Source organism: Lissotriton vulgaris, unplaced genomic scaffold (genome assembly GCF_964263255.1).
Source record: "Lissotriton vulgaris unplaced genomic scaffold, aLisVul1.2 SCAFFOLD_1206, whole genome shotgun sequence".
Taxonomy (NCBI): Eukaryota; Metazoa; Chordata; class Amphibia; order Caudata; family Salamandridae; genus Lissotriton; species Lissotriton vulgaris.
Window position 1 is genome coordinate 589,038 of NW_028246660.1, and position 27,319 is coordinate 616,356.

General features: G+C 46.3%; 1 protein-coding gene and 1 pseudogene across 1 annotated transcript in view; one reads left to right on the forward strand and one right to left on the reverse strand.

Moving 5' to 3' along the window:
* The window catches only part of EEF1AKMT4 (EEF1A lysine methyltransferase 4), a 169,978-nt gene that overhangs the window by 119,494 nt on the left and 23,165 nt on the right, over positions 1–27,319 (forward strand). The window lies entirely within an intron of this gene.
* LOC147665800 (homeobox protein Hox-D9a-like) lies at positions 14,641–15,796 on the reverse strand (annotated as a pseudogene).

Here is a 27,319-nt window from a genome sequence, read left to right on the forward strand (position 1 = left end):
ATTCAAAGCCAAGCAGAGTGACTTTGCGTCATCTCATAGATATGATTGAGACGCTTGTGCCGCCGGTGCTTCAAAAAAAGTGGCGCTCAGGGGGTGCAAGCGTCTCATAAATCAACTCTAAAATATTTTGCCCGTTTTATAGGTCTTTCACCATCAGGTAGCTATATATAAAATAATAGGTGGTTAATTGAAAAATAAATTTATAAAAGTTATTACTCCGTGGGAAATGCACTGTAGTACATTATGAAACCTATATTAGTTAATGCACTGCAGAGGTCTCTGTGTAACCTGAGAGCCGCAGAATTAAATTTGGTTGGTGCAGTGGAGAATAGTGACTTGTGTATTTGTAGTGCTACGAGGTCACAGCCTGTGACAGAAAGTACTGTGATTGTGTCATTATGTTATTCTTGCATTACACACATTATAAGATAGACTACTACAAACTGTGCATCTAGTTTTAGGATAAAATGGAGCTTCCAAAATGTAGATTTTAGTAATACCGGACCATAAGTAATTATTTTTTTGTTTTTTGCATAGCTGTCCCTTCAACACCTCCTCAGGGGTACCAGGTGGATGTGTAAATTACGATCAAAAGCATGCACGTTACAGCCTAGTTGTTAACTCTTCCTACTACCGCTCAAAACACAACCAAATCTTTGCCATGGCAAAGCAATTAAAGCCAGAACCACTCCCAAGCATCCTTTACATTTTCAGATTAACTCATAATGCACAATTGCATTTCATTCAGGCACCCTGGCATAAAGGATTGTTTCACCTGTCTGCCCAGCCTCTTTGTTTCACAGAACAGGAGGCTCAATTACCTTCAGCTGAAGCATTTTAAGGACCGGAATAAAGCATCACAGTTTCCCAAAGGAAGAGCACATGTTTTAGATTCCAGGAAGAACTGAGGCCTGGAAATGTGTGACCCCCTTCCCAGGGCTCCACAGCCCCCCCTGGGGGTCGCACCCCACAGGCTGAAGACCTCTGCTCTACAGTAACCTTGCTATTCAAGTTTACTGTAAGTGACCGGCGGTCCGTAGGTTAACGTGGACTGGCTACCGGACAAAACAGGCCTGCTCCACAATGGTACCACCGAATTTAGTTATGTTTGATATCAAACACCGTGCTTTTTCACTCCAAAACTATATATGTCGAGGGTGAGCGGGCGTGCATCTCAGTGGTATTCTTATAGGTTGCCCACCAAGTTACCAAGTTCTCTTGTGCCTTGGCGGGCTTTCTGAGCCCTTTGCAGCCAAGACAGAAGTCTGACCTCGTGCTGGTGAGTTCTGTCACTCCCAGAGGATGTGGGACAAATGGCCTGGGCAGGAAGGAGGTAACACCATCTCCTTTCCACGATGACTAGTGAAAGACCTATCAGGGCAGTGAGCCTCAAAGACTTCACCCCCTCTGATATGTAAGAGGCTTGTCTCCCAGTAAAGACAAAGGCCCACCTGCCCCCAGGCACTTGTGTTTCAAAGGAAAGTTGGGAAATTAGGTATTCAGGAGGCGTACAACTCCCAAAGGCGCTCCGCGCCTCTAGGGTGCACGTGAGTGCGGCACGTGGTGTCTAGGCCTCATATGTGCACAGCATGTCACCATTATCTCATTAATGCCATACTCGAAGTGTGCACTCATTGGCTAGTCCCTGAGGTGCCACGTGACCTCTAGAGAAGCTTCGATAACAAGGGCACCATGTAAGAGACACTTGGGCAATCAATCCAACACCATGACGTGTGCAATCCTCGACATTTCATTGGCGTGACTCTGTTTTTCACTATTAACCGTGATCTGACACCGTTATGATCCCAGAACCTCAATTTTTCATATAAGCACTTGGGCTGGATTTGATCAGTCCCATCGTGGCCTTCAGCAGACCCCAGCTGGGAAACTGACTCACAGCAAGGGGTGGGCAGAACTCGCAGACTTTCGCTCAGTGATATTCCACGGCGTTAAATGAAAACTATGCAATATTGCACCGAGTTCCTCAAATGGGCGGAATTAGGCGTGGTATTCTTGTTCGTGCTGATTTTTGGCGCCAGGACCTCGTTCTACGATGAAAAATCAGCTCGAACTGCACTATGCGTCACACCAGAGGGCGCTGCTTCTCAAGTTGATTTTGCCTCAACTTAAGTTGAGTTTCTACTCGAATGGCAGCCCTCTGACCCGGAACAGTGGCGACCACCTGTGGTGGGGAAATCTCACCGAGTGCCATTTTAGCAATTGAAAATCGCGGAGGAGGATGCAAAATTTCGCTCACGCTCTGTTGTTGAACTGCACCCAAAAAAACTCAGCCACTCAGCAGTTCGCGTAAATTGTCCAAAACTCTGCGGGCCCGATTCTCAGAACAAACTTAGGACAAAATCCTAAACTTACTACTTTTGGTATTCTCAGAAGTTAGGATTTTGTCTTAAGACAAATTTAAGACAGACTTAAGACAAACTTAATTTAGGATTTTGTCTTAAGTTTGTCTTAAGTCTGTCTTAAGACAAACAAGACAAAATCCTACCTTCTGTGAATACCAAAAGTAGTAAGTTTACGATTTTGTCTTAAGTTAGTTCTGTGAATCGGCCCCTGCGTTATTAAAACTCTGCCACCTTTGCCGGCGGAGCTGAATTTATCGCCCAACCCATTTTCACAGCACAGATTTGAAAGAAACCTGGCTTAATGTTTCATTTATCAACTTTAAGAGCGGGAGGCTAGATTACTCTTCCACCTGGACCAAACACTGTGATCCTCTGCAAATGCTGTTATTTCTCTGTGCACAAAAATCCCTTGTGTGCTCAAAGCCCAGAGGCCTTTTGAAAGAGGCATTTATATCAAACTCCGTTTAAAAAATATAGACATTTCTATGTAGTCAGGAAGTAAAACCCAACATTCAATATTGTCTTTTTGTCATAAGGCAAAAAGTCCACTAATATTTAATAAAATGTCCAACATGATTGGTACGATTGAATACATTTTGGGACTTTTCCCAAGTGGGTGCATGATTGTTTTAGCTCTTTCCTTGCAAGCACCATTCAGTGTAAAACAACGATAACAGTTACCTCTGGGTAACTAAAGCTCCAGGCAGCTCTTAGTTGAGCAAGTATGCATAAGTCTCCTTTTAGTGTGCAACAATCTTTGTCATTATTCTGATCACAAAACAGATTCATTATTTTTTAAAGAAACCTCAGTGTGGGCTTAAATGGCTGCACCAGTATATATTTTCCCATAAAGTGTTTAAATCGTAATGCTCCACTTTTCGTAACCCCACTGCCATAGAAGTCACACTATACGAGAAGAAACTTCTCTTTGAATAAAGAAAGCATCGGAAACATCACTTACAACGCATTTATTACAACGCACTACCATTACAACGCAACCATTACAACGCAAACCATTACAACGCATTGCGCTGGGGGCGCTCTAGGATAGGGAATATATTTAATTTACTATCCAACACCTTCCCTACTATCCACGGGGACTGGAGTTGGAATAGTAAATTAAATAAATCACTATCCAGCGCTTAAAAGCACTATGCGTTGTAGTGGTATGCGATGTAAAAACCGCGTTGTAACAGCAGGCGTTGTAATAGCCTGCGTTGTAACGACACCAATCCAGAAAGCATGAAAAGGAGCATATAATCAAATGTAGTACATTTATAAATTATAAACTATATCAAATTCATGCGAATTGCAAACAAAATTAAAGTGCGGGGAGTCACTCTACGCCAATACACTCAACACCAGTCTACTCTACTCTATGCTACTCTACTGTACGCCACTGTACGCACCGCTAATCTATGCCACTCGAAACACAACACTCTCTGCTACTCACTCTACTCCACGCTTTGCCATTCCACTCTATGACACTCCACGTCACTCTCCTCTATGCCACTGACTTTTAGGCATGCTGATCAGCAGCCACGCTGGTGTACCACTATACCACATTGGCAAAGCCAATAGCTCTTGCATAGGCAAGACCTATTGGCTTTGTCAATGATTGTTAGTTCGAGTGAATCAAACACGCATATTGTGTGCTCACCAAGAACTTGCCGAGGCCTAGACCCCCCCCTCCCCCAATGCTTACCTATTGTTGGCTTTATTGCCATTCTCACTTCTTTACTTCTTATTTGATGGTTTTCCTTGTTTATCTTCGGTTTGTCCCCCCCCTGAAGTAGCATATTCTCTTTACTATCCTTTTGTCTGGCAGACGTGTATCCTTCCACTGCTCACTTTTAGGGAACTACTTTTTTATTTTGGTTAAGCACTCTATCAAAGTGCATGTGCTCTTCAACTCTCTCCCACTTGTGTGTCTCTCCACTCCCCCCCAAACATACCCACAACACCTCTCGCGCTCTCTCCCTCTCTCTCTCTCATGGCTGCTCACTCTCTCTCTCCCAAGCACTTCTCTACCCTACATCCTCCCCCGCACTCTGTGTTGATGTCTTTCTCTCTTTCATGTGCTTCTCCTCCTACACCATGTTTCTTTCTCGCTCATGTTCTTCTCCCCACATACCCCTATGTGGTTCTATTCCTCGTGCCCCCGAATACTCCCCGTTGCTTTCCCACAACTTGTTTCCACTGGTGTAGGGCTCACTTTGAACTGCGGCGCCTCCAGGTGTCTAAGTGCGTTTAGGTTGTGGGTGGGTGTTTATGACTGCGCACAATTGGGAGCCCTGAAGATGAGGCAGAAGGCAGGGAGAGTGTTGCACAGTGCCTGTGCAGCCTACCAGCACATACAATTCTTGGCCTCTCTGCGGAGCACCCAGTGATGGGCGCATATCTGTAAATTTCATAAAGTGTGAGATGTGCAGATAGATGCGCGGAGATAAAGGGTGTCAGTGTCTCACAGAGTGTGAGACTGCAGAAGTAAATGATGTGAACGGGGGGAACAGGAGGAGTGTCTGAGACACTCCGAAGACCTCTACCCCTGCCACAGACCATAGTAGTGTTTATTTCACAGTAATATATTTCCAGAAATGTAATATTGTCAATTCTAATTGCTCACAACAAAATTGTTGTTGTTCCTTTATTTGATACTATTAACAAGCACTAGCAAAGCCAATAGATCTGGCTTGTTTAAGGTTAATAAGACGGTTGTTCTATGGCATGTCTTGATGCAGTAACAGAAAATTAGCAGAAGCAGAGCCATATACCGCTCCGGCTCCACACTGTTATGTGCAGGATTTTAGATGAAATGTTTAAACCATGCCCTTAGTTGGATAGGCCACGCCTGTTTGAAAGGATTCAGAGTAACGGTTATTTGGCCACTCTGCTTTCAGAGAACCCCCTATCTTTCTCATCCCCCTTAAAGCGCTGTTTGTACCCACAAATAGAAAACTGTGGCCCCTTATCTTCAGCCATGGCTTCCACAGGGTCCTTTGCCAGTGTTCGCCTCTCCACTCTACTCTGCACCGCTCCATGCTACTGCACTCTACTCTGCACCACTCCACTTTACACCACTCCATGCCAGGAGCACTTCTGGCGACCACGCGGGGACAGTTCAGGCACCTACGGATCTCAGTAGCTCTACCGTAGCCTGCCCAGCCAGACTAGTAACCCGTCCACTGGAGGAGGCCGCGGGGCGCGGGCCCATTCTTTTATTCCCTGCTTGTGGTGCAGCTCCCTGCAGCTGCCAATGTCGCGACACCCTGTCGCGGGCCTCCCAGGCGGCCATATTGATTGAGGCAAACCATCTGCGTGCCTCTTTTAACATTAGTTTTAATTAAAGCGCCGCCATTCCCTCTCCGCGCAGCGGAGCGCCCGCCGCCCCTGACGATCTTCTTGGATGAAGACACAAGTTGTTGAGGGAGACCTGGACCAGATCACACTCTCCACCGGTTGCCATGGAGACCATCCTCAGTATTGACTAGGCACTGATGTTGCTATGGAAGCAAAAGATGCCTACGGGGCTGTTATTAATTAGATAGTGAGAGACGCTCTCTCTCCCCACACACTTGTCCTCCCCCCTTACCGTCTTTATCTTTTAACAGATCTCTCCCGCTCTTTTTAACATGTCCACATGTTTTCAGACTCTCTGTTCACTCTATTCGTCATTCCTTTTGTACATTTATGTGTTTTCATTTTCTTGTTCCGCCTTTCACTCTCGCCTCCTTTTATCCTCTCACCCGGGACCGCCACTCTTGAGTCTGACTCAGCCCTCCCTGCCCGCTTTTATCCTTTCAACAACTCCACGCCCTTTTCCTTTGCTGCCCTCTCTCCCTCCAGCCACCTCACAATCCCAGGCTACCGAGGAGGTATTTTTCTGAATTAAACAGTTTGAATGTTGGGAGCTGAATTGAAGACAGTGGTGTGGGGCGGGGCAGTAGATCGTGACGCAGGCCATCTGCACCATGAAAGGTTGTTTTATCTATCTGTTTCCAACTAGTATAGAACATTCTGCCCTCGGTTAGTGGAATGTTCTAGTGGCATCACATGCTATCTGTATTGGACTAATCTGAGACTTTAAATGTACTTCATTATAGGCCTTCTGGAAGGGGCCTTTAACGGCCACCGTAGTCCTCAGCAGTGGGCTATAAGGCTACAGAGTTGCTCCTTTCACCCTTACATAACATAACATGTGTATTTGTAAAGTGCACGTTCACCCAGAGGTCTCTTGGCGCTAAATAACAGATGTTCATTGTTATCCAACTCAGTGTTACTCATTTTATCGACCTCAGATGGATGAAAGGCTGAGTGGACCCGCCGAGATTTGAACCTGTGACCATGAAGTCAAACACAGGCCCCTGCAGTGGATGCATTAGTCCACTAAGCCACCAGACCTCTTCTAAGGAGGACTTCTAAAATTTTAACTAGGAAGCAAGCGACAACCGGAAACTGAGATACTCACCCAGGCACATGCAACGGGCAGGCTGAAATCAACTTAAAGTAAATGCTTGAAGCCTATATCGAGTTTAGAACTGGCGGAAATTGGAAGCACAAGTATCTGACGTCAAAACCCGAAGGAGTGTTCGTAAATCAATTTGTGAGCCGATGAGTCAATTTCCAACATTATTACATTGGCTAGGACTTCTAATTAATTAAATTGATGTCCTAAGACAAAGAGAACCTCTCCACAGCCTTCAGTTGAGGTCATGTGTCTGAGATACCCTGTCTGAGTCCCTCGAATTGATTTTGGAAAGGTGTATTGGCTCGTCCTACAGATGGAGGCCTGTGTCGCGTGCCAACATTTTCAGACCCAATTGTCATGTAGTGTTGAGATGCAGAAACTGGCTAGATGTCGGTGTTGCGAGCAGCCATATTCTGACTATCTGGTGCTTCGTAGCCATTTCCAGACAAACAGCCAGATTCATGAAGCCCAAATCGGCTCGCAAAGGGCCAGATTTTGAGAATCAAATAGCAAATAGCAAATCGCAAATAAGGAAGCTGTAGAAATCGCAATAAATATTGCGATTTCTACATGAATCCCGTTTTGCAAGTCTTGAATAGTGATTCCTTAAAAATCGCTACTAAGGACTCGCAAAACAGGACAATGATGAATCTGGGGGAAAGTCCTAGTTATAAAGCGTTGCTGTAATCAGGGGCGGCTCCTGCGCTAAGGTGGGAGAGCAGCGCCCCACTGCCTTCAGCACTGCAAAAAAAGGAAAAATTAAATGCTATTAACTGCAGCAGCTTTGTGGGCGGGGCGGGGCTGCTCTGCCCACAGAGCAGGGCAGGGGAGGAGTGGGTTGCCCTCTCCAAGTGCGCATGAATGTTTGGACGGCCCTCTTGAAGTTGAAGTTAAAACATTTATAAAGCGCTCGTATGCCAAGCGGTTTCTTGGCGCTGAGGACGGACAGACCGGAAAGAGCAGGGAGGGAGGCCGCCTATTGAGAAAAAGCGTGTGAAAAGAGCTGGGTCTTGAGAGCCCTGTGAAAGATCGAGTAGGAAGCAGCTGTTCTGATACTCAAGGGAAGAGCATTCCAAAAGACCGGGGCCAGGGTAGAGAACCTCATGCCGCCATGTTTTTTCTTCCTAAATCGGGGAACACACAAGAGGAGCTTGGAGGAGGTCCCTGTTAGGAACATAGGCTGTGATTTTCCGGCCAAACACTCATGTGCACTTTGCATGTTCTCCATTAGGGCTGCATTACAGCCTGGGTGGAGAACATGCCCCAGGTTCCCATTCCCTGGCTGAGCGCCGAACCGCGGTGCTCAGACCAATGGCTCCGGGGAGCCTTTGTGAGTGCTTCCTGTTCCCGCTTCCTGTTATGCAGAACGAAGGAAGATGACGCTTAGGACCGAGGAGAGGCGGCGGCCGGCCGGTAAGTGTTTTAATTTAAATTTTTAACCCCGCCCCACTAATGCTATATTCGAAGGCGAGGACGGAAGGTGTCTCTGTTCTATAAGCACTCTGAGATGGTAATATTTTGGTGAGACCACAACTACAGCCAGAGAACCGACATCAAACTAGGATGAAAGAGTGTCACTAGGTTGCACCCCAGGCCCCTGCATTGAACTCCATATGGAAGATCCCTCAGAGATCCCATGCCCGCCTTGTTGGTCTACCTCTCCTTCAACAAGAAGAACTAACTGAATGCTAGCCTCCTCACCCCCCATCCTTGAGAATTAGCCTTCTGACTTTACTAGTGTGTGATCCAGAATGCCTCGAAGTCCTCTGTCCATGGGAAGCATGAGGCTGTCAGCCATCAGAGAAATGAAATAATGAAATACGGGTATTTTTAAAGCGCAAACAATTACCTCTGAGGGTGTCAAGGCGCTGGTGGCCGTCAGGAAGATTAAGCGAGCTATTGCCCAGAGTCACATGGTGCTGGGCTAACCTGCCGCCGGCACCAGGGATCGAACCGTTCGCCCCGGTATTCCAGAGTCAGCCGCCCTGGCTGCTGCGCCACACCTCTTCCACCTCAGAGAAAGTTTAGTCCAACTGTCAGGTGGAAAACCAGGTGCATGCTTCCACCTGTATGTGACCACAGCTGTCAATTTCTTCTGTACTTAGGGAGTTCGGAAATGTTTTGATAATTGGAAATATTGTGGTTTGCATTCTTCAGTACTGGGAAAATCTGTCTATCAAGTTCATCAAGGAAGATGTTCGGCCTGAGGAAGAATCTGACTCTGCGCTTCTCCGCGGAGAGGTTTTCAATGCGTCAATGTCATCTTCACGAGTAGTGGCTTTGAGATTGATAAGTGTCACTAAGGTCTTTGTTCAAGAGCCTCTTGAGTGTAGTCCTTTTGTAATATGATGTATGAGGTGATGGGTCATTGATAAGAGCCGACATGTTTCTGCTGATGCTGCGCCTCACAATGTCTACTTTCGTCGTGATGAAGCATTTACGTATGTTGCACTTATCAACTGAGTACGGTGTACGCGAGTCTAGCCCGTGTGAATGCACATGCTCCCACTTCTGAAGCAGGCTTGGCTTCTGTAGAACGTTTTCATCATGTATAATGTTTAGTAGCCAATTTTGGTTTTGATGAGTTTTTGTTCTTTGTAGGAACTCAACAGTTGCTTGGTCGCCACGATTTGTCCTTGAGTGGTATATGGTGACTGATGAACTGGATTCCATACGATCTGTCTCGTTCAGTGTCATACTCGAGTCGCGGATAGGTTTAGCATTTGCGATAGAGACATAGGATGTTTCCTTTGGAAGGGGTTAGTTTTGGTGATGTTTCGGTTGAGGTAGCGCTTGTGAAGGAGGTTATAGAGAATTTTCTTTGATTACTTGGTGGAGAAGTCTTTTGAGATCTGTTTTTGGAGTAGTTGACAGGTGTCATAATGAGGAAATAAATGATTTCCAAGATAAACATTTCACTTTTCTTCGATGAGGTGGACAGTGACCAACTTGGGGCTAGATGGGGTAGTTTCTGATAGAAGCGTGGAACAACCTCCCCCTGCACCTCAGGACTGCCCCCCCAAAATCGATCCAGAAATTCAGGAAAGAACTCAAGACCTTGATGTTCGAATGAACAAACCACCACATATCAGCCAGTATCTCCAGCGCCCCGAGACCCTCGTGGGTGGTTTGCTGCACTCCATAAATGTTTGATTGACTGGTGAATTGATTGACACTTGGAAGACCACTACCCTTTCCAGAGGCCTCCGTAATGTCTCACCATTTCAGAATTGAAATATTTTTAATACCATATACAAAAAAATGATTGTTGCTACTCATTTACCTTAAACAGCTAATACCGACCAGATGCGAGGAAGAACATCCTCCGCTGTTGGTTCGGCGATCTGCGAGGAAGAGGGAAGCAGATAGTCGGTGTCTGGTCGGTTGGTTGAAGGTCAGGCGTTTGTAGCCCCGAAATTTCAGAAGGCCCTAAAGGAGGTGGCCAGTTGGATGACGAAGAACTGTCTCCAACTTAACGCATCAAAAACAGAGGTCTTAGTTCTGGGCAAACAGGCTCATCTTTGGGGAGACCACTGGTGGCCACCGGAGCTAGGCCAAGCCCCCACTCCTGTGACAGAGGCTAAGAACCTCGGGTCTGGATTGATTCCAACCTGACTTTCATCCCCCATACCAAAAGAGTCGCTGGCACCTGTTTTGGGGTTCTGCAGAGCCTTAGACCCATTTTTAAATTTTTCGATGCTCCTACAAGACAACTCATTGTCCAAGCTACAGTAGTACTCTCTAGGTTGGATTACGCCAGTTCGCTTCTTTTGGGCGTTAACCAAGCTGAACTAACACGCCTTCAGCGTGTGCAAAATGCGGCCGCCAGAATGCTGGTAGGCCTGCCCAAATTCTGTTCTGTCAGACGCACCATTTACGATCTTCATTGGTTGCCTGTCGGACAGAGGATCAAGTTCAAAGCTCTGTGCCTGGTCTTTAAGATTCTAAAGGCCTCTTCACCTCACATCCTTGCACAGGCAATTACCTACTACACCCCTGCTAGAGTACTACGTTCGACGGGTCAATTTCTGGCCTGTGTTCCTCGCTTCAGGAAGGCCAGAGTGGGTGGTCGCTCCTTTGGCGTTCTGGCAGCGAGTCTCTGGAACACATTACCCGTTGACATCCGCGCCATACCTGACATACTGTCTTTCCGAAGAGCTATCAAAACTTTTCTGTTTCCACTACTCTAATCTTGGCTCTGTCTAATTTCCTCTTCTGGTTGTGTTATTTTGTCCAATATAGCGCCGGGACGCCACTTTGCTGCGGCAGCTGAGCGCTCTATAAATTTTATAACATAACATAACATAACATAACAACATATGCTGGTCCTTCATTGTGTGAGATTTTGTAAGCATCTTGAACGGGCATCTCTTCTGGATCGGGAGCCAGTGTAGTTTCTTGAGGTGTGATGTGGGTCCTTCTGGGGAGGTTGAGTCCTGCCACTGAGTTTTGTATTATTTGTAGTCTCTTCAGGAGGGACGTGCGGTGATTCCGACGTAGAGTGTCTTCCCGTAGTCCAGCCTGCTGGTGATGAGGGCCTCTGTGACGGTGCTTCTGGTGGTGACTGGAACCCACCTGACGATTTTGCGGAGTGTCTCAAATACACCCGTTATATTCACTCTGTTAGACATTTACTCGGCTTTTCTCCCCACAGCCCCTCCATCTGCTATCCTTCACTGCATCTCTTTCCTAAGCAGCACCCACTTTTCACTCTTTCCTTCACACTGTTCCTCGTGGGAAACATCCACTACAACGCAGTCATTACAACTCACTAACTATACAATACAACTGTTACAGCGCAACTGCCTTTACATTGCATACCATTACAACGCATGCCATTACAACGCATGTCACTACAACTCATGTAATTACAACGCATACCATTACAACACATGCCAGTACAACGCATTATAAGGTAAGTAATGGAGATTTTTTTGTTTTAGGGTGGGGTATGGGTTTTGGGGTACATGGGAATAGTAATTTTTACCCCTACACTATCCAACACTTACCCTACTGTTGCCCTCGCTGGAGTGGGAATAGTAATTTGTACCCCTTCACTATTCAACACTTACCCTACTGTTACCTTAAAAGTAGTATGCGTTGTAATGGTATGCGTTGTAATGGTAGTTTAAAATATGCCTTGTAATGGCCTGCGTTGTAAAATCATGGGAAGTAATGGTAGTTGCGATGTAACAACTGCGTTGTAAAAGCATGCATTGCAATTGTTTGTGTTGTAACGTCATATATTCTTCCTTTAATCTCCTTCCTTGTTTTGTCAACTCCTAATTCAAACACATTTGCACAAAATAGCAATTGCAACCGGAATACAAGACCGCTGTTCTGTGCCCTCTGCAGAGAGGCCAAAGATTGGATGACCACGTGTTCTGAGCACCTTTTTGACCCACTGACAGGCAGTCGGAGAACCTTGCACGACCTTCAAACTCAACTCCAGACCTCTCAATTGTGGCCCGTTATAAACAGCTGGAGGCGACTCGGTTCAAAGTATGCTCTATCCAAGATTAGTATGCAGTACGAAACAAGCATTTACAATGCAATGGTTTTGCCTATGTTAAAGTTAGAGCTATTGGCATTGCTCTTGACATTATTTTTATTTATGTTTTTTTTAACATAAATAAATGGCATTGTCATTTACAATGCCACTAGCTTTATCTCGCAAATGACACACACAAACACCCACAGAGAGCCCCCCCCAAACACACACAGAGCCCCCCCACACACGCACCCACACAGAGCCCCCCACACACACAGCCAAACATCGTATTATATTACACCATCTTTTCCCTTTTGATCCGAAATAAAACTAAAACAAGAAACTAAAACGACACGTGTGAATGCTCAGGAAAGCACTAAATCCTCAAACTGCTTTGACATTCTCCTGGCACGTGAACCCACCGAGCTCATACGTGGACGCCCACAGGAGAAACTCACTTACACAAGAGCTTCCCTGAGTGGAATTCAAACAAGTATTTCTTTCACCTAAGGTTTAAACAGAGGGTTGTAGCCAGTGTGCCCAATCAGCACTCATGACTCCATCTCGCCTTTTAGACATAATCTCAACCTGTTCTGAAGTTAACTTAACCAATTGTCGCTTGTTCCAGTAATCCTCAGATCCCAACGGCTTACTGGCTTCAGTCACAGAAAACAAATTAACTGCACACAAAGCGCACGTGGAGAACATTTCAAAGTAAACACTGCACTATGCCAACATGACAAGCATAGATTCAAAGATAAATATAGCGCTCTACAATAATACCATGAGGGCATGCAAAGGATAAGGCCATGAACACAAACAGCGCTTTGGGGCCCAGCAGACCAGGTTGATCTGAGAGAACAGTTCCCAACTCTTTCAGGGCAGATCTCAGAAACCTGCGCCTTTCTCGGTGTGTAGCCCCTGCATGGGACAAAGCTGCTTCCTTGCACTCCCTGATGTCGCTGACTCGCTTGTTGTAGCCTTTGAGGTTTGCAAACAGATCTTCTGCTGCTTTGTGTATGTGAAACACTTCATCTCTGAAGAGGGAGAGGCAGGAAGTACTTTGAAGTGCAAGCTTCCAGAGATTCAAAGCGGTGGGCTCACTGTTCAGGGCTCCATGGCACAGAATGAAGCCCAAAATAATCCATTTCTCCATGGTGTCCAGGGACAGGTACTCGCAGGGCATGGAGTCGGACTGGGCAGGGTTGAGCATGGTACTGGGGGCGCTGATCAGACTGAGCAGCTGGGCGTTCCTCCACTGTTCTGCCACCTTCAAATGCTCCCTCAATGGGAACAGAAAAGGGAAAAGGGACACTTTCCCCCAAGTCTTCACAAATCTTAAAATCGTGATAAAAATAATAATCATTTCTTCAACGGGCTCCGGAGTATGAAGCGAAAATTCACGAATATGAAATGCCGCAGTCTCCGCCATCTTTAACACATTGATGTTTTCATAAACTAATAACAAAATGCTCGTTTAACAGCCCTTCAGTACATCACGTTTTATGAACAATTTCTGCTGAAAGCGAACCACTAAACTGTACAATTGTAGTTCAATACGTGTTCTTATATTAGCACCTCATCAAAACAAATAATTTACAGCGATCCCAGTTAAATATTGTTTAAGCGCTATACACCTCTCGGCTCTCAAAAGCACGTATGCGTCCCGTCCACCGTTCAAAACTCGCTATATTTTGAGCACTAGACCACTGTTCTCTCTTCGGAATTGGCAACTGTCCCTTTTCCTGGAACCTGAAGATTCTCTAGTCCCAGACTCGCTGGATCTCTTCACCGCCGAGTACAAGGCCCGTCGTAAAGCACGGCACTGCACTCACGAACAGGAAACTGAGCCCAGTACATCGAGGAGAGACTTCTGAGGGGAGCGAGCTAACCCCCAAACAAGGCACCCGCAACAAACAGAAAAGACTGAACCCACCTCTGAACTACCTCTTGATATGTGACGAATAAAAATTCAATTACTCAAAGCCGTTAAATAACATATCTCTTACAGCCCTACAGCCTTTACCGGGGCAAGGAAAATATATACGTATTTATGTACATAGACCATCCTTGTAGCACTTGATTTTCCGAAAGTTAGAGACTTAAGACACTTTAAATAGCTGCCGAACTGGGCGTATATTCACATTACTTTACTCTGATAAACGTAAGGAAAAACAAACAACATAAATATATACATATATCCAAGCAATGCATACGGAAATATCAAAAACGTGAAAACGGCCTACTACCATGAAAAGACAAGGATGGCAAGTATTTGGCAGTTCGGGGGAGCGAGCAGGGCAGTCCGGGCGTCCTCGCTAGTGCTCCTTGCTGCCCTTCTCCTTGTTCATCTTCTTCATCTTCATGCGCCGGTTCTGGAACCAGATCTTGACCTGACGCTCCGTCAGGTTCAGGATGCGGGCCACCTCGTAGCGCCGGTCCCGGGTCAGGTACATGTTGAACAGGAACTCCTTCTCCAGCTCCAGGGTCTGGTACTTGGTGTAGGGGCACCGTTTTTTGCGAGTCGAGCGTGCGTGGATCCAGTTCGCTGCCGGGTTATCTGGGAAGCAAAAGAGTGGGGGATGGGAGTGAAAGATTAATAAACTCATGTGCACTGTGGGTACCCTCAGCATTCGCGGCTTTTCAGGAATTATCGTAAAGGGGGGGGGGGTGCGGGCGGCTTGTTTACTGCTCCGCGGACGCCTCGTGGTAGAAGGCGCTTCTGTCAGTCATATAACTGGTTTATAGCAGCCCGGTGCTGCGGGCTCTATGGTAGGCGTCTTGACGGCTTTATAGGTTAGTAAAACTCTCTGTTTTGCCCACTCTGAGGCGCGCAGTTTCCGCAGTAAATCAGGAAGTTATTCCCACTCTTCCCCCTGCCTTCTCGGGCACTTACTTGAGTCAAGTTGCTGCGGTGGCTGCTTCTCCTCCTTGAGCGGGGCGCCGCTGCCGGCGCTGCCCGGTTCCGGGCCGGCTGCTGGGGGACTACTCCTCGGCCGTCGGGGACTGCTCGTCGTCCAGGGCCGGGCAGGGGAACTCGGCCAGGGCCAGCCCCGGCTGGGGCTCGAAGGATGAGCACTCGCTCTTCTTGGCGGGTATGCTTTCGGGCTTGACGCCCGCGTACGGGTGGTGGAAGGCAGGGAAGGCTGCGGCGGAGGAGGTGGAGAGCGGTTCCAGCCAGGGTCGCACCGCATAGCGCCCACCGCTGGGCGCTGGCTGGGCCATGTAGGGCTGGTAGAGACCGCTGACGGCGGCAGTAGGTGGCTGTGAGTGCACCGCAGACCAGGCAGCCGGGAAGACTGCGGAATTGGGCGCAAAACTGCAGGCGGAGAAGTCGGACGCCTCGGTGCCACCCGGGGCCCTGGAGGCCGCGCCGTGCCCCACCTGGACGCAGCGGGCCCCGTAGACCTCCTCGCTTTCGTGCCCCATCAGGGAGTCCACGTAATAGTTACTTATGGCGCCACTGGATGACATTTTAGGCTCCCCTCGCTGGAGCTCTTCTTCTCCGGCACTTCCGCTTGTCCCGCCCCCGGCCTGCCTGACTTCCGGGTCGCGGCCAATCGCAGCGCGGCCCTGGGGTCGGGAGGCCGGACAGCGCCTCCTAATCTCCCACCGGGCCGGCGGCGGTGTAAACACGGGGCAATGCCGGGTGGGCACCGGCTTCAATTAAAATATAAAGCGAGGTGGCACTCGCTCAAAGGCGGCAATGTCCCTGGCAGGGTGGGCACCTGCCAGGGGGCTCAAAAAAATCGCCAAGGGACGGGGCAACTGTATTGAGGGCGGGTGCCGTCAATGCCGGAACAGACTCGGGGGCGTTCCCGAGAACTGGCTTTCGGCTGACGTCGCCAAAAGCCAAAAATTCTCGGGAACGCCCCCGAATCAGGTCCTGCATTGACGGACAAACGTGTCTTCCAATGGCTAGCCTCCATTTATGGAGCTAGCCAATGGAAGACGGGGCGGATTCCAAGCCCCATATACTATATCTCATTAGGTTTTTTCCTAGCACATGCGTACTTCGTACGCATTGGCTAGGCAAAACCTAAAAAGTACAGAAACACAACATCCTGGAAATAGTGAACACTCTTAAGGAATGCAAAATTAAATAAAATATAAATGAGAACTAAATTGCGGATGTTGATTCACTTAAGTTGTCTGCATTCTTTGTTCAGAAATCAATCAGTGTTTTTGAGGGCAATAACACGTTAAGGATGTGAACAGAAAGCTGCTAGGGACCCGTTTCAATATCCGTTTTTAATTACTACCAGGTCTTAGACCCGGAAGTACCGCCTACTTAATGCCCTGCAAATTACTGCATTTCCTAAATGCTGTAACTGTGATACCACCACTTTGCTGTATTTATTGCTGTTTCCCTTTTCAAAGGAGGGTATCTCTGTTTTTTTTGGGCTGATTTATTTTTTTGCAGTTTTATAAAGCGCAAACTCGACCCATAGGTATTGGAGCGCTTCACATGAGCCCCTGCTACATTACACAAGGACACATTCATTTTTGGTAGGCACTGGGAGATTAAGGCATTTGCCCAGAATCACAGGATGTTGAGCCGACGCCGAGACTCGAACCTGGTTCCTCAGTTCCAAAGTAGGCAGCTCTGGTCGTTATGCCACATCCTCTTGCTCTGACTGTGCTTTGACCTGGATGTGGAAATCTGACTTCGAATAATCTGGTTGTGGCTTGGGACGAAGGGACTTTCCAGCCAGCGCCTCTAATCCCCTTACAGATCCGCTCTGAGCTCTCGCTTTAATGAGATTAGCGGATAAACAGCGGCATGGAGCTGGGCCGGCTATCCCCGGAGGCGTGCACGTGGGTTGGGGCGGGGCCTCCACCATCGTTTCCAACATTCTGTGACCAAAAAGAGGGAGGATTTTTCAGTTTTCAAATGGGGTGGGGCTGTCATAGGAAATGACAACGACATCAAAGGAAATTACGTCACTGCCTCCATCAAACCACAGGAGATACCTTGAAACTATAGCTGTTAAGTATACAGCCGGTAAGTAATTAAAGTAATCTCATTGGGTTAATGAGCCTGTTACATAAAATTGTCAGCTAAATAATAGGTACCCTTTCAAATGAAGCAAGCTCCAGTCAGAGCCTGTGACGATGAAAACGCAGCACAGTGACGGAAACTGCGTCAGTGTAAATCTCGTTAGTCGCTCTTTGTGTACATAGTTATAACGTGATGTCATTTCCTGTGGTGTGATTTTTAGGTCAAATGTCATATGCCATTTACTCTGACATTACAATCAGGACCAGACTGGCCATAGCGGGCACCAGGCATTCCCCCGGTGGGCCGACAGGGCGGGGCCCGGTTTTAGTCCCCTGGCGGTCGTTTTTGTTACAGGGCCGTTTTTGGTCCCTGTAACACAATCGACTGAAACCGGCCTTGGCAAAGAGCTCGGCCGCACCCCCAACCCCTGCGGGGCCCAGCAAGCACTTTGCCAGGGCCAGTTTTGGTTCCCAGTCCGGCTCTGATTACAATACTATTAGCACTTTAAAAACCCGAAAAATCTCACTTCTTTTAGATCAGAAAATGTTAACAAGTTTCTGTCAGGTGCACAAAACTCCCTGTACACGGGCCGGTACCTGGACACACTGTCAGTTATAGAAGCTCGCATGTGGGTGCAGGTACAGACGTTCCTTGTACATGAAGCCGGAGCCCACACAATGTGTCCAGTACAGAACCTGCAGAGGGTGTTGCCTAACAGCTAGAGCGGTGATTGACCTTGAAGCTGGGGAACCGGGTTCGAGTCTTGGCGGGGACGCTCAAAAGAATGAGTCCGTCTGCAACGCAACTGGTGCTCCTGTATATTATTTATTTATTTATTTATTTATTTATTTATGCGTTTTTATATAGCGCAGACTTTACCCGAAGGCGTCAGAGCGCTTCACACAAGGAACAGAACTGTTACATGTGGAGAACATTACACATGAACAAATTGCAAAAGCAGACGTTAAGTTACATGAGGTAAAAGTGACAATTGTGAGCAAACAAAATACATGAGGTAGCAAAGGTGCCATGAGTAAAAAGTGACAAGTGTGCAGGTTATAAGAGAAAACAAAGTACAAATAGAGGTATAATACTGCAAAATGTGCTAGACACTCAGGCACAAGAATAAACGTAACGTAGGCAATGGTGGCACTTGTGCAAGTATTAAAGGTAAACAAAATGTGAGAGGTAGCATACTGTGTGTTACAAGGGAAAAGTGGTGTGTGCAAGTTACAAAAAGGTACCAAACACAAGTACAAGGATAATACAGCAGTGAATGTTAAACACTCCAACCACAAGAACTCACTGGGAAGGCACTTCCTTAGTCAAGGAGAATAGAATTTTCAGTAAAGGGATGTCTGATACCATCAGGTCGAGTTCACACTATATAAAGCTCCCAAAGAAAACTGGTATAGCTCAAGGCAAAAGGGATATATGTCTATTAGAACATTCCACCAACTGAGGGTAGAATGTTCTAAATTAAAAAGAGAGAAACATTTTGAATGTTGGAGCAGAAGGCTTATACCAGCCATTATAATCCCGAAGCCACTCCATTCTCTTTAGTGGAGCTCTCAACGTTCCAATGTTCTAATATTTAGCACAATGATCAGTGGACATTGGTTTCTAACACAATATTAAAATATAACAAAGTCTTGAGTTATTAATGGCCCCATTAACCAACCCAAGACCATGAAGGTGAGGGAGGCAATAAGCGTCATTAAGGTCAACACGAAGAAGTCCATTACCTGCACTGCCAATGAGCCGAACCATCTGTAGCTTGCAATACTCATACGTATGTTGAACATGCACAGTTTCAAAAACATACTTTGTATGCACCCAAAAAGCACCACATCCTTGGATATTTTCCGAAGAGGAGGGTTCGGCTGTATAAGAACCCATAAATATTGATTTCCAAAAGTTAATTAAACACTGGTAAACCACCAGAGGAATCAATACAAACACCCTCTGGCAATATAAGATGTGTGTGTTATATAAATTCAGAGACTTTGTATTGTACGAGCATAGGTGTCACACCTTTATAGCGGAATCCAGATCCTCTCGGGTGACAAAAGAGCCGTAGGGTACCCAGTGGTATGTTCTAGATCAGTGATTCTCAACCTTTGACTTCTGGGAACCCCCAATTAATCATTCCTGGAACCCAGCCAAAATCATTATTTGAATCCGAGGAAGCCCCACAGAGTCAAGACTGCTAGCCGCGGGCCCCAGCCTAAGCATTGTCGATGATTTGAACTGCAAAACAGTACACACAAAAATTACAGAAACAAATATTCAAGCAAATATACAAATGATTACACATTTTATTTAATTTGCAAACACATATTAAAATTTACATTTTGATTTTTTTTTATTTATATGAAGGTTGGAGCTTCTCTAAATTCAACTAAGGCCCCCATCGTCCATACTATCTCTCTTTGATGCACCTGCACTGCTCCCACAAATCAATCTGAGGATAATAATACAATTTTTAGTCTCCAATTTTCAAATTCCTTCACATTTACAGTACATTTTAAAATATTCAATTGTGCATTTAGCTTCTTTATTTATATACGCTTTATTAATCTGTTAATATTATTTAATTGTCTAAGTAGGTGCAGACCCTCTGAGGAGGCTTCGCCGACCCCACGTGGTCCCCAGACCACATGCTGGGATCCACTGATCTAGATATAGCACTAGTGACAAGCGTTCTGCATGTAATCCCTATAAAGACTGGGACGGGATCTATAAGGATGCACTATATAGAGCTGCCGATGGAAAGTGATCCTGGAGCCCCCCAAACGAGTGCCTGGAGAAGCTTCTAGGTCTGCAGCGGAGAAGCATAAACATAGTAGAAGTTCTTAACCCGTTGACCGTGGCCCAAATTCTGCTGCGGTGCGGGCGTTTTAATCAGTGGGCATGGTTCGGACGGCCCCCGGCCGTCCTCCGCACACGCCCACCGTCACGTGGGACGGCCGGGGGCCGTCCGCAGCACCGAAGGGGTTAAGTGATAGAGGAGTGACTTACCACCATGCAGTGTTTATCGATAGATACGGGAGGTGCTCAATGGGGTACCTCCGAGATCTAAAAAGATGAAATCGTTGGGTTTCTTTCTAGTATGTAATGGTCTCACCTCACCTCTTGTTTGCCTGTACTTGATTGTGTTATCCTCATCCAAAACAGTACAGCGGTGATCGTTGCCAAACTTATTCTTCGCATGATGCACCCATCTGCAGAGCCACTGAATATCTTGTCGTTTCAACAAATATTATTAGTGCCGGGCACTAAAGGTGCACCTCATTTGTACCAGGTTAACACCAGAATGAATTCACCAGTAACTTTAAGGTTCCCAGTTAACCCTTGCAAAGCTTCTGCCACTGTGCGGAACCACGTGTGGCACTTTTTGTTTAGTAACTTTTGATCCGTTTGAGCTAGAAATATTTTATTGGGTGAGAATGTTCTAATCACATATTAAAGGAAGCACAACTCTCGCAATAGCGCACAGAAGTCTAACGTGTCCAATGCACAAATAGCCGGCAAGGTTTAGAAATTAAGCAAGGCAATTGCTGTTTTAACAGACCAGAGCTTCCCTGGATCACGTAATGCTAAAATCCACAGGTTTTCAGGCTGCATTTATAACATTTAACTCTGATACAAGAGATGAGGAAAAAAAAACATGTGACCGAAGTGAACTGTGATTTTAGGGCCAGATGAACCCAGGATTTTTCCAGTCACAAAAGGACTGATTCGTAAATGTTTTTTCTGATACGCGAAATGCGATTCAGTAACTTGTTGCCGAAATGCCTTTTGCATTTGTGATTTGATATTTGAAAAGGGCATGTTTAGGGCATCCCATCCGAATACCGAATTGGTATGTCATGTATACCTTTTTTGTGACCAAATTCTGGTTGCAAAATAGTAATACTTTACCACCAGTTTAAAATAAATTAATTAATTAATTGTGGGTTTGTAATGTGCTAGAAGCGACTCCCGAAGGAGTATCTCTGCGCAGTAGACCGCTGGGGAACCCGTCCTGGCTTTCCCTGTGAGATGGTCCCTACTGGGTATCTCCAAGGTGAAACCAGGCATCCCCGGCGTATGTGGGGGGCCGTTGTGGAGATGAGGCAAGCTAATGCCCAGAGTTGCCGAGTGTGATCGCTGGTTAGAGTAGGCACCGAGATGAGAATTATCAAGTCCGCTGACCCTGCCGCGTCGGGAATTGAACCCTGGTCCCGGGCTGTCCTCTGCTCTCTAGTCTGCTGCCTCTAACCAGTGATTCAGAAAAGGGGTAGGTGATGAACAGAGTGTCTGAATTAAGCAGACCACTCTTACCCAGTCCAAAGATCAGGGCTTGATCCATCACCGTTTTTTAGCTCACTGCACCATCCCAGCTCAGAACCTGGCTACATGCAAATTAGTCTGTTCCTGTCCCAGTGCATGATGGGAACAGGGCAAATCAAACAACCAAGCCAATTCTTATACTGGGAAGGAAACAAGCTTCCGGGGACCGGTTTCTGGCATTTCAGCCGTCGTCGGCCCGGCTTGCATGAATCCTGATGGTGCAGTGAGCAAGGGGCTCATGTCTGAGTATACCCTACCACACCTATAGTGGCCAAAAACGATTCAGAAAAGGGGGTGGTGATGAACAGAGTGTCTGAATTAAGCAGACCACTCTTACCCAGTCCAAAGATCAGGGCTTGATCCATCACCGTTTTTTAGCTCACTGCACCATCCCAGCTCAGAACCTGGCTACATGCAAATTAGTCTGTTCCTGTCCCAGTGCATGATGGGAACAGGGCAAACCAAACTACCAAGCCAATTCTTATACTGGGAAGGAAACAAGCTTCCGGGGACCGGTTTCTGGCATTTCAGCCGTCGTCGGCCCGGCTTGCTTGAATCCTGATGGTGCAGTGAGCAAGGGACTCATGTCTGAGTATACCCTGCCACACCTATAGTGGCCAAAAACGATTCAGAAAAGGGGGTGGTGATGAACAGAGTGTCTGAATTAAGGGTATACTCAGATGTGAGTCCCTTGCTCATTGCACCATCAGGATTCAAACAAGCCGGGCCGAAGACGGCTGTAATGCCAGAAACCGGTCCCCGGAAGCTTGTTTCCTTCCCAGTATAAGAATTGGCTTGGTAGTTTGGTCTGCTCTGTTCCCATGATGCACTGGGCCAGGGACAGACTAATTTGCATGTAGCCAGGTTCTGAGCTGGGATGGTGCAGTGAGCTAAAAAACGGTGATGGGTCAAGCCCTGATCTGTTGACTGGGTACAAGTGTTCTGTTTAATTCAGATACTCTGCCCATCACCACAACCTTTTCTTAATCGTTTTGTCCACCATAAGCGTGGAAGGGTATACTCAGATGTGAGTCCCTTGCTCATTGCACCATCAGGATTCAAGCAAGCCGGGCCGAAGACGGCTGTAATGCCAGAAACCGGTCCCCGGAAGCTTGTTTCCTTCCCAGTATAAGAATTGGCTTGGTAGTTTGGTCTGCTCTGTTCCCATGAGGCACTGGGCCAGGGACAGACTAATTTGCATGTAGCCAGGTTCTGAGCTGGGATGGTGCAGTGAGCTAAAAAACGGTGATGGATCAATCCCTGATCTGTTGACTGCGTACGAGTGTTCTGTTTAATTCAGATACTCTGTCCATCACCACCCCCTTTTCTGAATCGTTTTGTCCACCAGAAGCGTGGAAGGGTATACTCAGATGTGAGTCCCTTGCTCATTGCACCATCATGATTCAAGCAAGCCGGGCCGAAGACGGCTGTAATGCCAGAAACCGGTCCCCGGAAGCTTGTTTCCTTCCCAGTATAAGAATTGGCTTGGTAGTTTGGTCTGCTCTGTTCCCATGATGCACTGGGCCAGGGACAGACTAATTTGCATGTAGCCAGGTTCTGAGCTGGGATGGTGCAGTGAGCTAAAAAACGGTGATGGATCAAGCCCTGATCTGTTGACTGGGTACGAGTGTTCTGTTTAATTCAGATACTCTGTCCATCACCACCCCCGCCTCTAACCAGTGAGCCACACCACACCACAAAACTGGTGGTAACCTGTTTGTTCCCCTTTGAGAATGTAAATAATACTTTTTTAAGACCACTACCTACTCTTAAAAAATGAAACTGCAAAGTTTCATTTTTTCTTTTTAATGCATCCTGTTTTTCTTTAATGAAAGCTGGCTGCATTTAAAAAAAATAAAAATAAAGATTGCTTCATTAACAATCATTGGCTAAGCAAATTGGTCTTGGCAATGCCCGAGCTATTGGCCTTATCAATTTGAATGTCTTTTAGCCATGTTGTCTAGCAGCACATCTGCTGTTCAGCATGGCTGAAAATGATAGAAAGCCCAGAATCACAGGATGTTGAGCGGACGCCAAGTCTCTTCGTCCCCCATGTTCAGTTTATTGTCCTGCCCCTCCTAACACAAAAAGCGCGATGAACTTGCCGCATCTTAGTGCTTTTTTCGGTTGTATGTCAATACAACGCGGTGTTTACACCGCACTACCATTACAACTCTGGTTTTACAACGCAAGTCGTTACCACGACTTGCGCTGTAGGGTGCTGAACTTAGGAATAGTAAAATTTACTATTCCAACACCAGCCTACGTACAGTAGGGAAGGTGTTGGAATAGTAAATCCACTATTCCTTAGCCTAGAGCGCCCTCCAGCGCAAGTCGTGGTAACGACTTTCGTTGTAAAACCAGTGTTGTAATGGTAGTGCGGTGTAAACACTGCGTCGTAATGGATGTTCCCCGCTTTTTTCATTGACTTTCAGCCATGCTGAACAGCAGATATGCTTCTAGACAACTTGGCTAAAATACATTCATATTGACAAGGCCACTAGCTTGGGCCTTGCTGCGATCCATTGGTTTTGCCAATGCTTTATCATGGAAATGACAGTGAGAAACAGTTGAGCTTTTAAGTGAAGCAAGCATGTGGCGTAGCGGCCAGAGCTGGCAGCAGGGGAACTGAAGAACCAGGTTCGAATCTCGGGGTCGACTGAACAATTTGTGATTCTTTGCAAGTCCCTTACGCTTCTCCCTAGCTAGGACAGTGAATGTGTCATTGTGTAAATTAACTGATGTGGACTTAAAGCACTCCAATACCATCGGCTGGTGTTAGCCCTATGGCCAGATGGAGGACAGAACAAGCGCTCCAATACCATTGGATCGAGAAAAAAAAACTACTGCTGTTCGTGTTTTAATAACTATTTAAGAAATGCATTTTTTATGCACACATGCACGCTTTTTCGTGGTTTGTGTATGTGTATAAGGGGACAGCCTGAAAACACAAGTACTCCTATGGAGTGCTTGAAAACAAAGAATAAAATGGCTTCGCAAACCAGGAGCAGTGTAAGTAGACATGTACTTGGGCCATGCGTTATGGAAGGCCACACACAAGAAGAGGGCATGGCGCCAGCATGCCATGAGGAATGGCATCAAAGAAAATGAGAGCGATGCTGAAGTTTTCCAGTGGTAGGAGATGGGCGGCCTGTAAGCCCACAGATAGAACACAACACGTCTCTTTGAGACAGCGCATGTGCTGCCTAGCCGAGACCTAAAAAGCAATCACAGACATGGCGGTCTGCTGACCGGCTGCAGGCCATCATCCCTGTGATGGCTGCTATACGTAATGGGTCGCAGATTGCGACCTACCTCTTAAATATATGCACGAGGTAGCTATTTACAACCCCATAGGAATCACAAATAAAACTCAAAAGAGTTTCATGCATTAGGAATTTGTATTCCAAATGTTAGTACATCAGGCCTATAGTCCCTAACGAGCAGGTCCAGGATCTTCTATAGGAAGGAATGAGAAGAGATGCCGTAAACAGTACCAGGAGGCGATTCTGCTCTTTTCCAAGTCTTCTCCAGGCTATGGTTTGCTAGCATAGTTCATCAGAAATGTACAGAGTGCAAGAAGGAATAACAGAACTATAGTTCATTTAAAATGTTTGCAGATGTGCAATGATACTAAGATTTTAGTGGTCTTCAAGCAGGTACAAGAACGAATCGTAAACAACTGTCAATGTGCGACTGCGCTCTTAACATCACAGAGGAGTATTCGCATTCTCAAAGTAAACACATAAGCATCATCGCACATATTGCCTGTGAGCTCACTTTCTCAGTGTCAACATCCGCAAGCTGTTCTTCTCCACTGCAAAAATATTTGGTTTAATATGACATATGTGCAGGTAGATGTAAAATAGACGTACAGGAAATAAAAAAGTGAATTTGTACCCGTTATGTTTTTCAAACCACCCAATATGGTGAAGTGTAAATAACACCGGGGAGGCTCCTCTTAAATTACCCCAAAAGCCCCAGAGATAAAACATTAAATGGTAATTCAGAACAGAACATCGGGGAGGAGCCTGCTGAGTGACAGCAGCAGGGAGGAGGGTGGGCTGTATGTGCTCTGTTTAAAGTGCACATGTCTTTTAGGCCGGCCGTCTTGCAACACCCAGCCACACATGCTCACTTTAACCTTCAATAACACAGCAGTATAAAAAACTGGATTAGAGCAAGTGCAGGCCTCCAGAGCGTTGTGGGGCGCTGAGTGAGGCTGTCCCCTCCAATCAGGACACTTGTCTCATACTGCATGAGAGCAGTGCCAGGGTTGGTCAAAGCAAATCCTGGTGGCCAGGCTGCAGTTGAAGGAAGAAGAGGTCTGGTGTGGAGGACTCTGTGTTTCATTTAATGTAATTTATTTTATTTGCTGATCACCCCCGCAGTAGATGACAGCTGCCGCTGAAATAACATATAGCAAGGAAAAAACAAAACCTGGTAATCCGAAGGCAGAGGTCTTGGGAAGACTTCTGGATCCACTACGTACTAAACCAAAACACACAAGCACATTTTAAATGGTACAAGCCAAGTAAACACAGGTTTGATTCTGCTTGAGGAAGGGGCCCATGTAGCTCTGGAACCTGAATTTAAGATATGCGTTTGAATTGAAATATTGCTTGTTTTTTGCTTTCTTAAAATACAACCTGGCTTTCCCAAGGGTGCCCGGCTTCACCAAGCCACCTCTAGTTGGTGCTAATCCGAGCATCGCTGCAGCCTGGCTCCCTAAGCGCGCGCCAAGATGTCGGCGTAGGCGACGCCTGCTTTCTTCAAACATATTTTCGGGCAGATGGAAGATGGAAACGACATGTTTTCTCAGAGCTGCTAACTTGCAAAAAGGCCTGAAATGTTTTTATTTTCCCCTACTGGCTGTGATATGGCGGCGTGTGAGACACTGTCCGCGTTTGTTGTGCATACGCGTAGGGACAAGGCTCAAGATCTAAAAATAGAAGTTGGGGGACTCACCAAGTTAGGCAGAATGGGTGTGACATCACCGAATGTGGCATCACCACATGTGACACATCACAGGAAGTGACAGCACAACACATTACCTCACAGGACGTGACATCAGATCTTTTGACCTCAGATAAGTTTAGCAGGTCTATCATGAGTACATTTGAGCGCAATACAGTATTTAACACATTTGATTTTTGAATTTAAGTTTTGCCAAAATTTTGACGAAACCCCAACGCAAAATCTGGGCCTGATCTTATACATTTATTTTTTTAAACCCTGCCACAAAGAAATTGGCAACCAGGAGAAACAAGTAAATCTGTTCTGCTTAATTGGTTGCAATGACTGTTTTTTAAAATATCTTATGAGGTTAAGGCACCTGCTGCAGAGATCTTTGTGTTCCAGCTCAATCTCGGGGAATAATAATGATGGTAAGATAACTGTGGAGGTTTACGCATTTGCTGGAGAGATCCATGTTTTGCTTAGTCCTAGTTTTGAATCAAAGTAGCATAGAGGGTTAATATGTCTCCTGCAAAACACATTATGTAACACGCAGATGACAGATTTTCATTTTATGTAATTGGGTAAGTGGATTACTGCTTTTAAGACAGAGATCATTTTGTTACTTGCAGGTCATAACTTGTAATCCTTCCAATATAGCAAAGTGAGGTATAAAGGACATGGTGCTCCCTTCACCTTGTAAC